We start from the raw sequence: 13,498 nt of genomic DNA on the forward strand, positions 1-13,498 counted from the left end.
AAGATCATCTTTTGGCTCATGGTTGTAGAGATGGAGGGGCAGGATCCAAGGACCACTCTCAGTGGGGAGATGAAAATGGCTTCTCAGTTTCTCACTCCTGTACCACAGGATCTGCAGCAAGATTTTGGCATGACCCAGCCCCACTGGTTTTGGCAGCCCATGCCTGCTTGCTGCAGGTAGGGCAAAGGGCAAGGTGGACCTCCGGCCACCACCTGTGCTGGTGTCTACTTCCACAGCACTGCAACAACACACATGTTGGACTGCTCCAGCCTGGGCTGATGAGAAGAGCAAGTATGCAAGGACATCTGTGAGAAGAACTGCAGCAAAGCCTGGGAGCTATCCTGTATGAAACCAAATGTTGCACAAAGTCTGAAATAAGCCAAGCTTCTGAGGTGCCTGTTCAACATTGCTGGGCTCCAAGCAAAGACAAAATTCAGCAGAAACAAGAAGGTTTTTCTGACGTCATCAGTTTTTGTTACTTCCAAAATTTATACCTGTACAAGCTAGGTGTCTCCAGCTGGCACATCTGCAGTCCTGGTCAAGACACTGCCACGTGCCAGGGCATGGTGGAGAACGGAGGGTTTGGCAGCTGGGGGCCAAGAGGGAAGGAAGACACAATCCAATTGGCAAGCCATGAATTTAGCTCCAGAATAGGATGGACCAAACCTGTGCTCAAAAATAAATTCTCAAGTGGCTCTTATTAGCAAGAACAGATTTAAGCTCCACATACATACCCAGTTCCTTGCCCCCATACCATCACTTCCCAATGTCCCCCAGGCCTCTCTCTTCTCCCCAGAGGTAGATCCAAGTGCCTCTGCAACCTGGGCACTGCTCAAAGCTGGTATTCACGGTCAGATCCAGAATGGAAGTGACTTTGAGTATGTCTGATGGGAGAATGTAGTTCAAATGCTTTGAAAGCTTTAGAGCATTTTATTCAATGTTTTGACTGCTTCTAAGTAAAATTAGGTCCCAGCGTCCAAAAATATAGGAAGTAAAACCATCAGTAATGAGAAAAATTGATTCTAATGTAACATCCAACACTATGGTTTGACAGGGTCATTTGTAACCACGCGTAAAGTGACCACAGATAAATTGGGGTAGTCAGAGATGCTTGAGACCTGGCTGAAGAACACTGAAGAGCTACAGCCAGGCCACTGGAAGAACCTCATTCAAGAGGGACACAAAGTACCTTCCCACCTTTAACATAAGCCACTGTTATCTGAGAGTTGGCCCAAAGATGGAAGTTGGTAGCCCAAGTTCAAATGATGGGTTTGTGCCACAGCAGCTATCAGAGGCCATGCAGCCTCCCAAGGCTTGATGGTAGCATTAGCTCTCCAAAAGTCTCTAAAAACACCACCAAACTGAATGAACCCCGTGGCTGAACCTTGATTGCCCCTAGACACAAAGCTGCAGCACCTTTGGAGGGCAGCAGAAGGGAAAATCTATGTCCCTGCTTAGTCCCTGAAACAAGGTTTCAACCCTACAGCCAGATTTAGCACTTTCATCTTTAAAAAAACCCACAATTCCTCAATCCTTCATCATGCCACACAGAATTGCATGATGAAAAGCCACAGGTGAAAGCAAACTCACAAGTGCAGCTCAGCATCTGCTCCCATCCTCAGCCCTCTGGCATCCCTTCCCAAGGGCCAGGGTGGGGAGCAGGGCAGGCCCTCAGCTGCTGGGAAGGGGTTGCCAACAGCACCGCTCTAATAAGATCTTGGGGGAAACACATCCTTCGCCTCACATAAAACAGTCCTGCAGCCTGCTTCTCATGTTGGAAACCCACTGGGCCTGGCACGCTGTCAGCGCAACCTGGACCCCTGGGGCAAATTGCTGCCAGTCCTTTTATCAAAGCACAGGAGAAAAACCCTATTACACTGCTACAGCCTGAAGCCCATCTCCCCTGTACTGGTGGCTTTGCCACATTGCAGATTCTCACTATCAGAGATGCTGGCGCAGGGAGATAAAGAGGCAGGAACATCTCAGGCTGCAGGGAAATCAGAATTGAAAAGAGGCAAGAGGCTTTTAAAAAACACTTTATGCTGCCCTACCCTGGTCTCAAGCTGTGGGAGGGACACGGAGGACTGAGCTCCGGACGCCTCGTGCTCACTTGGAAGGCTAACCTCTTCAAGTGTCAAGTCAATGCATCTCACAGGAGCCGAGCTGCAATTTGTCACCTAAACAGCAATAGTCCTCCTGGAAACCCTGCACCAACAAGCCAGTCTTGTTAGCGAAGACAAAGCTCAAGCAATGCTTTAAAAGATCTGTAACAGTCACTGTAACAGGCAAAATGGAAAAAAAACACCCCAAAAACGTGGAAGTGGCAGTCCTCTTCCTATCCCTGGGCTTGGGATCTGCTGCTGGCAGGGTTTCTGGCAGGGCTGGGAGCCTGCACTCTGGTGACAGAGGGGGTACAGCACACACACTGCCACGACCACCCAGAGGGCTGGAAACAGCTGAAGCGACACAGAAAACGTTGCCCATAAGATGGGACTGGTCACTGCCGTGACGAGCGTGGCAGAGGTATCCTGACAAGACCCTTCTGTGCTGGATGGGGAAAAACAGGCAAGATGGCTACTGTGCTACCGCCTGTCTCCTTCACTAGTTAATTACCTACATTTCTGTAACTACATTGCTTTAATGAAGCAGCAGGAAAGGAAAAATTAAAAATTAAGAGGCAACCTCAGCCAGCCAGCAGTACCTTCTCTGATGCAAGTGGATGGCATTTCAGCAGACAGGGCTCCAGGAACCTAAATTCCCTTAAATCTGCATCGTGTTTCTCAGCCCATGGGGCACTGAACTGCCCAAAATGAAATCCCCCCATGCACATCACCACACCCTCTCTGTGCTAACGGCTGCATGAGGAGCCACACCATGAGGCCCACTGAGAAGGAATCCTTAAACGCTTCTAAACACAATTTTAAAGATTCTCTTCCAAACTAAGTCAAATTGTCAGTGGGTGAGACCTGCCCTCTCCATACCTGGGCACCCTGGATCATGGGCAGCAACAGGCAAGAACTTGTTTTGGGCAGCAGAGCCAGCTTAAATAGGTTAAACCACAAGTTTAGTCTTCTAGTCTGCCGCACTGCCTGAAGGCTGCTGGCATGTCCAGGTTTCAGTCACCTTTAATGGAGCCACAGTCACCAAGCCAGGCACCACCTCACTGGGACCTCAGTGGCCAGCCCTTCTCCCCTCACAGCAGCTAGGAGAGGCTTGAACTGCTGCTCACCATGCTGTGTCCTCTCCACAGCAGCTAAACACACTAATCTCTGAAAAGCCCATGTCAGCAACTCTAAATCCACTCTACGAAAATAAAATCATTCCAAATAATCCATACAAAAGCAGCTGAGCAAGTATTGAGCAACTGCAAAGTTCTTGGCTTCCTAAAAACAGTCATGATCTTGCAGTAACTTCAAAAAAATCACTTGAAGAAGTCAGTTCCTGGGCTTGGATGCTGAGGAGCTTAACTTTCCCATCACCTCTGAGGCTGCTAAGCTGCCCAGGAGCCCTGGCTGAAGTTTCCACCTACTTATCATCAGACCTGCCTGGCTCATCTCTGAAGCACTTCCCCCCCCCGCCCCCCCCCCCCCCCCGACTTTCCACCAGTTCCATGCACTTGTGCACAGACTTCCTCGTTCTCCATCCACCAGTCAAATAAGCACAGTTTTCAGAGTAAAAATTCAGTTTCTCAACATTAAAGTTCAAAAGGAGGGTAGTTCAGGAGCTAGGCTTCTTAGTTTTGTTCAAGGGGAGAATGGAAATGGATGTTTTCAGATACCCTAATTACATACTGTGTAATTATTCAGTAGAGGCAACCTGCAAACTCTGGCAGCATCATGCTTACAGTTGCTCTTACACTTGCTACTGAACCATTTTCAAAATTGACAAGCAGAAATGAGCCGTGGATGGGTGAGCAGCTTCTTTCAAGTTTGCAGTGAACAAGAGCCATGAATCTCCCACCAGCTGCTGCACTCGTGTGCCATGGGAGCCAAAGAACCCTCTTCTGCAAGATGCTGAGCATCCTCAGATCCCCTTGATCTACACAGGAACGGAGACCAAGCAGCACCTGGCAAGGTCATGTCCAGCCAACTGATTCAAGTTACACTGACTTAAGGCTTCACTGAAAACAGCAACATCTCTGCTGGGCAGAGGTGCATGGTAAGGAATGCAGCAGCTTTGGGTAGGGGTAGAGGGCTTGTAGGGAACAATGCTGGGGCTGCAGCATCTCCACAGAGAAACCACCACCCTTCCTAGCAGCACATGCCACTCTCAAGCCTGCTGACAGCTCACCATGCTCTCTCCCTGAGAAGCATCACAGTGTTGGGCAATGGGGCAGCATCAGGTGGTCCATACCACGCTGCTCACTCAGCTGTATGAGAGAGAAAATAAGGACAAAGGGCTCCCTGGGTTCCTCTTTTCTTGCCACAAACAGTGTGAGATCCAGCTGAGGGTATATCCTTTTAAAGCAGCTCCCTGCATTTCACAATTTATCTTCAAGTTTCTACACAAAGAGGGCAACATATGGGAAGTTACATAAACTGAAACACCCTCCACAGAATATATTGTATCCTAGAAAAGAGACAGTTATCCCCGCACAGGCACTGAACTCTGTTTAACAAATATCAAGGGAGGCAAAGAGTAAATCCTCCATCACGCTGGGGGTAAGACACAGACACTAGAAGCAGTATCAGATACTCGGAAAACTACACAACCTCTCTTGGGTGGATCAAGAGATCTGCCGCCTTTATGAACATGCACCTGCAGCACTGTCTTTACACCTGTATCACCAAGAGTTCTCCTGCAGCCCTGACCGAGGGACACGACCTCCCACAGGGACCCTCTCAATAGCAGCTGAGAGGGATGGAGACACTTTGGTGGCCCTCCAAGCCATCTTAACACGCTGATGGACCCAAGGTGAAAAATGTTCAAACACCACCAGGTTTGTCACCCTCTCTGGAGGCTCAGCTGAGGAGAGGATGGGAGAGCTGCTCTTCCTCTACGCTCCAGAGGAGACAAGCAAGAGGAGGTTCTCTTACGAGACTGGGTTGCATGGACAGGCAAGGCTGCAAGCTGCCCATCCCACGCCTCCTCTGATCATGTTTTAAGATATGAGAAAGGATGACTGCACATTTAAGTTACTTCCCAGGAGAGCAGAGATTCATCTTAACCCTTCCAAAGCTGCCTTTGTATGTCAACTAGCCTATCCCTCAGTTTACCTTTGTAACAAAATCTCTTTTGTGCATTTTATTTGTTTGGATGTTGGATTCTGGGAGGCCAGACCTGCCAGTTCAGCACAGCGAGAGCTGAAGTACAGCCCCAGACCAGGCACTGCAGCAACACAGTCTAAGGGCTGGGTCACAGATTTCACCTCCAGGTACCTACTGGAGTAAAAAAAACCCCAAAAACTCATACGCAAGTACTGCAGATCAAGCCAGGTACAGAAAAATGGTAGATGAATTGGCTGAATATTTTTTCTAAAAGGTAGTGCTATGTAAGAGATTCTCCCACAGCTCCACAGGAAATGTCTGTAGCCTGCTCTAGATGAGCTCGCCAACCCGTGCAGCCTTTCACAGCTCAGTGGAGGACTGAAATGCAAATCTACCCATTATGAAGCAATATGCATGCACTACATTTCTTAAATGGTTAAAATGATGGAAAAAATTAGGGATCCACATAATAGAAATATTTTGAAGGACTGTGTGAAGCAGAGCCAAAAAGTAGTAAAATGTCATTTGCAAAACTACAAAGTAAAACCATGCTAGCCTTGAAAAGAGTCTTCCCATTTCTTCTCCATATACTCTGAGATAACCTTAGAAAATAATTTAACCTCTCTAATCACAGTCACAGTCTTCCAGCTAGCCAAGTATCTAAAACCAAGCTGCTGCCATTGAGTTGACCAAAGATCCTGCCTGGCATTCCCACCCTGCCACTGGAATGAGAATGCAAATTGTACATGGCGACTGGGATTAAAAAACATCTCTCTGTCTGTAGCCAAATAGGTTTAAAGTCTCCTTAAGAGAAAAGCTTGAAGATTATCCATGCTTTCCAATTTATTACTCATTTCTAACTCATCTCTGTTCATTTCTAACTCATCATTCAGGCCTAGCACAGATGGCATTAATGTCTTCTAGGAGATGGACAGGAAACTGCAGCATTTGGGCTGCTGCGGAGATGAAAGCACTGACCTTCTGATCCAGCCATGCAGAGAAACAAGGGAAGACTAAGTCTGTACTTCCACTTAGAGACCAACTAAATATGCACATGCCTAGCTGAGAGCAGGCCTAAAGTTATACTTCTGAGCCTTCACACTCAAAAGTGGCCAGTTTGCAAGAGCGTGAAATCCAGAGGCTCTGAGATATACCACGTGTTAAGCAATGCTGGAAAACACATGTGAGCATTTTTATTTTCAGGCTTCTCAAACATATCCATAAGAGCTTTGCTTCTGGAACAAAAGTGAGATGATTATCTGCTGGCATGATAAAAACATTATTCAAATTGTAAAGCAGTAGGAAAGTTTTGCATGCTGTCCTGCCACATACTAACATAAGAAAAATTTATGGTACCTCAAAACCTTCAGGTTGAGAGCCAGGATATTCCCTATGCTGTACGCGTGGTGCCTGGAACAAGAGGCTTCCCTTTCCCAGAGCACCGCTGGAATCTTTATAAACCACTAAAATGTTGGGGTTTTTTAAAAAGGTAAAAAACAAAAATTCTGTTCTTTGTATTTCTCCTCTTAGTAAGATTTACTTACTTGAAGATTTCTAAATGCCTCTAACAGCATCAGGATTGTAACATCTGTCCCTTCTGCCCTCCCGAGTTCAGCTGAGTCTCTTGGACCACCTCGCCACCAGCAGCCAGACCCAAGTTGCCTTCCTGGCTTTTCTTCCGCTAACGTACATTACTACCTTGGCAGGTTGCTGCTTCCTCCATCTCCATTTTTCCTCCAGTACCTGGTCAGGGGCTGGGTCTGCACAGTGTGTAGCAGACTCTTTCATGGACAAGATAAGCACAGCTATGGCAAATATCTTCCTACATTAAGTGGTCTGACCTCCAGGTCAATGCAGGGAAGATCCTTTTCCTTATATTTTTTGTTTTTAAATAAAGGTGAGTGAACAGAAAACTTTCCCCAGGTTTGTCAAGACCTGTCTGGATATCACATCACCAGTTATCATTTCAGTACTCACCTGAAAGCTCACAAGGGCAAGATGGCTGTTTCAAAGGGTGAAGTAAGAGATGCCCAACCAGAAGCAAGCAGGACTTCAGCCTGGCTGCAACACAAGTTGGAGCCAGGAACAAACTTCCTGGTTGCAGAATGCTCTCTAACACATACCATGACATAATTTACTAACACAAATTAGTAATATCAGCCCTTAGCCAGCTGCAGCTTGTGAATGAACTGTTTGAAATTCCCAGAGTATGAATCAACCAACTCTAAAAATGCAGGGTCAAAAGCAAGGGATGGACCCCACAGAATCCCAGGGATTAAAGGAGGATCTGCTTCTTGGTTTGCAAGTTCACCACTACAGCTGAACCACTTAGTTGCAGCTACTATCAGCATTTTCAAGCACAGCAATGCTCCAGAAATGCCCGCAAGCTGTCTAGTCCATCCCACTCACGTCATCTCTGATCATTGTTCATCCTACCAACTGGTCAACCCCAGTTAAAGATGAGCATGTGTGAGCACACCAGACTGTCCACTATAAATAACAGACACAGGAGATAACATACTGGATGCACAGAAGACAAGCGAAGATGGCTGTGGGTATCAGTTTTGGGAAAACCCTCTACACGTTGCTTTCTGGTCAGAAGATACCCAGCTCCTGGAGGAGAGCATCTAAGCACAGACCCGGGGAGACAGCCTACTTTCCAGCAGTTAAACTAGAAATCTCTGCTGCTCTCTGCAGCCCCAGAGCAAGGTCATCACTAATGGGGTGGAGACCAAAGTGAGCTAAACCCCTGGGTTTTAGATGATCAGAACAACTCGGAGAAGTTATTTCGAAACATCAGGCATGATATGGAAAGGCAGTCATCCCAAGGGGGGCCGGTTCAACCACTGAGCAATTCAGCGTTGATTGATTCACTGCTCATACCTGAATCAAGGTTTCCTGTCACCTATTACCTAACTGGGATACACAAAACCTACAAGCTCGAACATGCCAAACTCTGTTTTTAAGACTGGTATGCTGCTGCAGCACCTCTGCAATCAGCCTCTAACACGCTTTTATCAAGCTAGCTTGGAGCATCAAACAGCATTTTGGACCCCCAAGTTATGAATGCAGGACTTAAAAATCCCTGTGTAACCCTGCAGGCAGATAGCATACATCAGCCAAGACTTCTAGGGGTTGGCTATCCAGATATTGGGAAGCTTGTCTCACTTGCAGCACATCTGCCAGCTGGGATTTCCAGCCTAGACATCTCCATTTCCATCACCTCCAGGGCTCAGCCTGAAGAGACATTCATGCAGCACTCTGGAAAACGAAGACACAGCCTTGATGCTCGCCATCACCGCCAGCAGAAATTATGAACCTACCAGCATCAAGGAAGGTGGCTGTGAGACGGGCAGAGTTGATCCTGCCTGCAGTACCTTTGCGCCATAATTCATCTCATGCTTCCCAGGTAAGTTCCAAGGAAGCCAGAAAGGATGCCTGCACCTCCCCTTCTTCAAACATGCAGGGATTTGGGGCAGGGAAGGAATTTGGCTGGCGTCCCTTGATTACGCAAAGGAAGGGAGAACAGGGATGTCTTCCCGGAAGGACCAGAAAATAGCCATGGCTCGAGTCAGACTGCGGGGCAGGATGTGGAAGTCCTTGTTACAGCAATAAAAAGGTCTCAAGTAGTTGGCTGGGGTGCCAGGAATACACCGACATGCCAGATCGGCTGAGAAGCAGCTTTTCACATCAGTACAGTGGGAACATTTTTGTTTATTTGTTCCTCAGTGTTAGCCAAGAAGGAAGGAGGTGGTGGTCCGTTCCCCCTCACCACAGATGTCCTCAGCTCCCTGCAACAGCAGAAGGCTTAAAATTGGTGACACCTACATCTCCTGCTCCCTCCTACCAACTTAGGATGTCTGGTCTCACGTACGGGTTTTAATTTTGCTTTATAGGAGGGATGGAATGGCACGACCTGACTCACACAGGAGAGGCAGAGGTTATGCTCTTGTCTATTCTTCTGAAGTTAGAGAATTTTTGTTTTCCATCCCAGGCCCAAATTAGTACTAATTATTCCATGCAAAATGGAGTTGCTTCAACAGGAAGGAAACAGGACAACAAATTATCCTGGAATAGAGAGGACTCACTGCTGCCTAAGCAAGCTATCTATTTGCACGTGGAATAAAAGGGGCATTCTCCCACATGTGTTTTGGGAAAAAAGCAGCCCCCTCCCCATTTTTTAGAAGATTTCTAACCTCCATGCCTCTTACAGCAGCCATCAGGATTTGTTACATGACCAACATGCCAAAACCTAACCCACACTCAGTTGTTTCGACTTCCACCATCAAAACTGCAGCCACCATAAACACTGCAGTACCATATGTGTAACCACAGCAAAAGAGGGTTTGACAGCCATGGCCGATGTTTTCAGTTAGGCAGGTTTTGACTCAGGGCAGGGAGGGAAGGGGAGGCGCAGTCACACACCCTCCCACAGCCTAAAGCAGGGTTTCCCACAACAGAGACATAACCCTCAAATTTAGTTGAACCTCAGCAGTCCCACCAGAGTCACGATGAGACCTCCACCTCCCACCTCCGCTTCCCAACCTCCCGCCAGCTCAACACCAACCTGCAGGACACAGAGAAGATGGATTATTTGTGTGCCCCAACATGTCCCCCACCATCACCTCCTCCCACACAAACACAGTGGCACCCAACCCAGAAGGGTGGCCCCCTCCTTGCTGTGCTACAAAAAACTTTCCACTGCAAAAAGAACCCTACATGGATCAATGTGGGGCAGATGTGGAAAGCAGCACCATCATCACAGGTGTTTCCAGGACCATGCTGGGAGCGTGAAGATGAAATTTAAGGTCTCCTGAAGAGGTTAGCCAGAGAAAAGTATGAATGAGCCACCTCCGCACTAGCAGCTGGGCAGATGTATGTAACAGTGATGGCATCCACAGAGCCCAAGACATGTTTCCTATGAGTTCTGGCTACACACATAAGTTTGAAGCACTGCCAGGTACTACAGCTCACAGTACAGCCACGTAAGTTTTACCAGAGAAAAAGGGTTTCCAGAATTTTTGTGAGTTTAATGAGAAGAAAGCACTTGTGATGAAAGCTGCTCTACCTGCTTACAAAAGCTACAGACATCAGGAAGAACAGGATCAGACTAGTCTCTAGCGATATCCAGGAGCAGCTGCTCCTGAGGAAGATGCAAGAAAACATTCTGGACAGTTCAGGAATCACTTGCTTATCGGTAAATTTCTTCCTAAGCCCTTCATACAGTGATTAAGCACAAACGATTCATACCCCGTATATTAAATATTAATCTTTCCTAATGTGACTGCCAATGTTCCAGTTATCCGATTCAGATAACCGCACACTCCCAACAGCCCATTCCTTTTCCACCCCAAACCACGTAAACACAATGTACAAAGCCCAGCAGCATTTTGTGATCCAGCTAGAAGAGAGCTGGCGATATCCTCCTCGGCCTCTGAGCCTTGAAGCAAAACAGCTGGGTCTCACCAAAAGCAGGAGGGAAAGAGTTAAGGGCCAGGAGATGAATCACCCTACTGCTATAAACTCGGACATTTCCTACTTCTTCACTCTAGTGTTTCTTCCTGTCTGCAGGCTTTGGAGATGATTACGGACCTGGTCACATTCAAATGATTTCCACTGCGACAGGAAAGCCTGGGGATTTGTTGTATTTCAAGAGGAAAATGCAATTTGTGAATGAGACGTAAAAGCAGCCGTGAGGGCTGACCTCCTTCCCACATAACACCAAGAATGAAGTACCAGCCAGCGGCCTGCACATCTGCTGTACTGCTTCTGACCCTATGGAAGCGTACGGCCACTCTGTTCCATGCAAAATAACCTACCCTACACTCCCCAGTGTTTTGAGGCATCAGGCAGAGCACGGCCATCCAATCGTGGCTCAGCACTGCCTTACCCGAAGCAGCTAAGGCAGACCTGCAGGCCAAGCCCGGCAGAGGTCACGCAACCTGCGCCCTTCCCGCTGGATCAGGATCTGCCATCCCACTGCAAACACAGGGGGTCAGAGGAGAACAGATGTAGGTCATCGGCAGGAGGAGATGGGGAGAGAGGGAATTCGAACTACTCTTCCACAAGGATGTTGATGTTGGACTTGGACCAATATCACAGATCTGCACAGAGCATCAGTTATTTGAGAGTGGCATTTCAGAAAAGCAGAGCTTTGTATCCTATTAGCTTGAAAACAATACAGCTGCAGCAATGCCAGGACAGCAATGCCCCTGGAAACGGGAAACATCTATTTTCAGCATCTCCCAGTATCCCCCCACTGCTTTAACAAACTGTTTTTATAAAGATCAGGCAAAAGCCTGGAGCTTCCAACAGACACCTCCCCAAAAAGCTCTCCAACAGGGATGGAGAGGAACACAGGGAGGGGGAACGTGGCAGTGCCCATTTTCTGCCCAGCACAGACACAAAGTGTCTCTCACACAGCACCCCCAGGTCCCAGTGAAGCTGTGGTCCATGCCCCCGCCCCCCCCAAAACCGCCCTGGCTCTTCACCTTGGCCACAGCAGAAGTCATTGCGGGAGCTGGCAGCACAACGGCCATCCCTGGGGTCCTGTTCCTCGTCCCAGAGCCCTGCATGGAGCCGGTTTCCCAACTTCACCGTGGGAATAACGGCATGAGTTTGCATCTGATTCTTGATGGAAAGAGACATAAATCTTCATTGCAAACCCGGCTGTTCCCTGTATCAGCTGCAGCCACCCGCACACCTCTTTCCCTGCCACCGTCTGCTGCAGCAACAGGAATTTAAATAAAGATTATGAACTCCTGTTGGGGCTGCAGTTTTATTCGCCTGCACCCCTTTCGTATCTAGAAGTCCTCGTACAGGAGAGGAAAAATCCGTACATATTTTCAAAACATCGTGCATGCTCGCGGCAAGCTTCCCCCAGCCACAGACAGGCAGAGAAGGGATGACTAATTTTTTTTAGCGTTAATACACTGCAGAGAGTGTCCTGTGAACAAGCGAAGTAAATTCCTGAGGCTCTCGGCAAGGACCCTGCTGCTCCTTGCGAAACTTCCCAGCTGGAACCTCACAGCCGAAAAGGCAGAAAACATCATTTTTCCCTCCTCCAACAAACAGGGGCTGGGATTCCTTTCACGACAGTATTTGGATTTTAATGTCAGTCCATATTTAGCAGGAGGAAAATAAGCCTCCCTTCCTTCCTGTCACATTTTCCACCCTTGATGACATCCAAGATCAGAAATAAGCAAGTCCTGGACGAGGAGGGAAGACGCATCTATCGAGCGTGGGAGAGCCAGGATCATGGTAGCCCATACGTTCCCCTCTGGGATGCACCGAAGCACCGGCAAGGAGGGGACACAGCCCTGGGACCTTGTGGTGAGGAAGGGTGTCCCCTCCAGTGCTCCAGCTTGGATCATCTCTCCCAGGGCCAGGACAGGGCGAGAGCCAGGCCACACGCCTACGAGGCTGGCGTACCCTTCCCGCAAAGAATCCTTACGTCCTCAGCACAGGCCAAGAGGGGCCAAGGAGGCCGTGGGTCAGGCCGAGGGGGTTGCCCACGCGTGGGGGGCCCAGCGCGGGACCCCCGGAGCCCAGATCCTGCAGCAGGGAGAGCCGAGCCGTGGCGGGGAGGTGGCCGGTGCCCCGGGATCTGCCTGCACCCGGCGACGTGTGCCCGGTGTCGGGGGGGTCCCCAGCTCGGCCCCCCCGCGGGGTGGGAGGGGGCCGTGGGGCGCTGCGGACCCACGTGTGGAAGTTCACACGCCCCGATCGCGATTCACTTTTTATGATTATTATTATGAAAAAATAAAACCCACAGCGGGGCGGGGGGGGGAGTGGTGTAGGACGAGGTGGGACCCCGCCGAGCCGGGCCCCACGCAGAGGCCGCGAACACGCGTGTGTCGTCGCCCCCCGTCGCTATAACAACCCCGGGCCCTTCCCCGCCGCGTCCCCCTGCTCCGGCGGCCGCTCACCTGCGGCGCGGCGGGCGGCGCCGGGCCCGGGCCCGCTTCTTCTCCCTCGCTGGCTCTCGCCGCCGCCCAACGGCTCCGGTGCGACGCCGCGGCGGCCGGCCGCGACCATGGACGCCGCGCCGGGGGAGGGCGCGGGGGTCGGGGAACGGGGAATGGGGGGGGGGGGGGAAGGGGGGGGAATAAGGGGAGGGGAAGGGGGGAGGCGCCGCCGCCCCTCAGCGCCCCGCCGCAGGGCTGCCGGCCCTCAGCGGCGCCCCCGCAGCCGCCCGCCCGCTCCTGCCGCTGCCGCCGTTGCCGCCATGGTGCGGCTCCATGCAGGGCGCGCTCCGCTGACAGGGCCGGGGCGGGGCCTCGGGGCGGGGC

The 13,498-nt window shown here is 49.9% G+C and overlaps 1 protein-coding gene across 2 annotated transcripts in view; it reads right to left on the reverse strand.

The window, feature by feature from the left end:
• PTPRA (protein tyrosine phosphatase receptor type A) overlaps window positions 1-13,285 on the reverse strand; it is a 134,025-nt gene extending 120,740 nt beyond the window's left edge. Inside the window, exon 1 of one of the 2 annotated variants that reach the window (XM_080396588.1) lies at window positions 13,136-13,285. The gene's annotated coding sequence lies outside the window, so the exon portion shown is untranslated. The remainder of the gene's footprint in view (window positions 1-13,135) is intronic. The other variant, XM_080396586.1, reaches the window with a different exon arrangement.
• Between the last annotated feature and the right edge of the window lie 213 nt (window positions 13,286-13,498).

Source organism: Falco punctatus, assembly GCF_963210335.1.
Source record: "Falco punctatus genome assembly, chromosome: 1".
In the NCBI taxonomy this organism is placed as follows: domain Eukaryota; kingdom Metazoa; phylum Chordata; class Aves; order Falconiformes; family Falconidae; genus Falco; species Falco punctatus.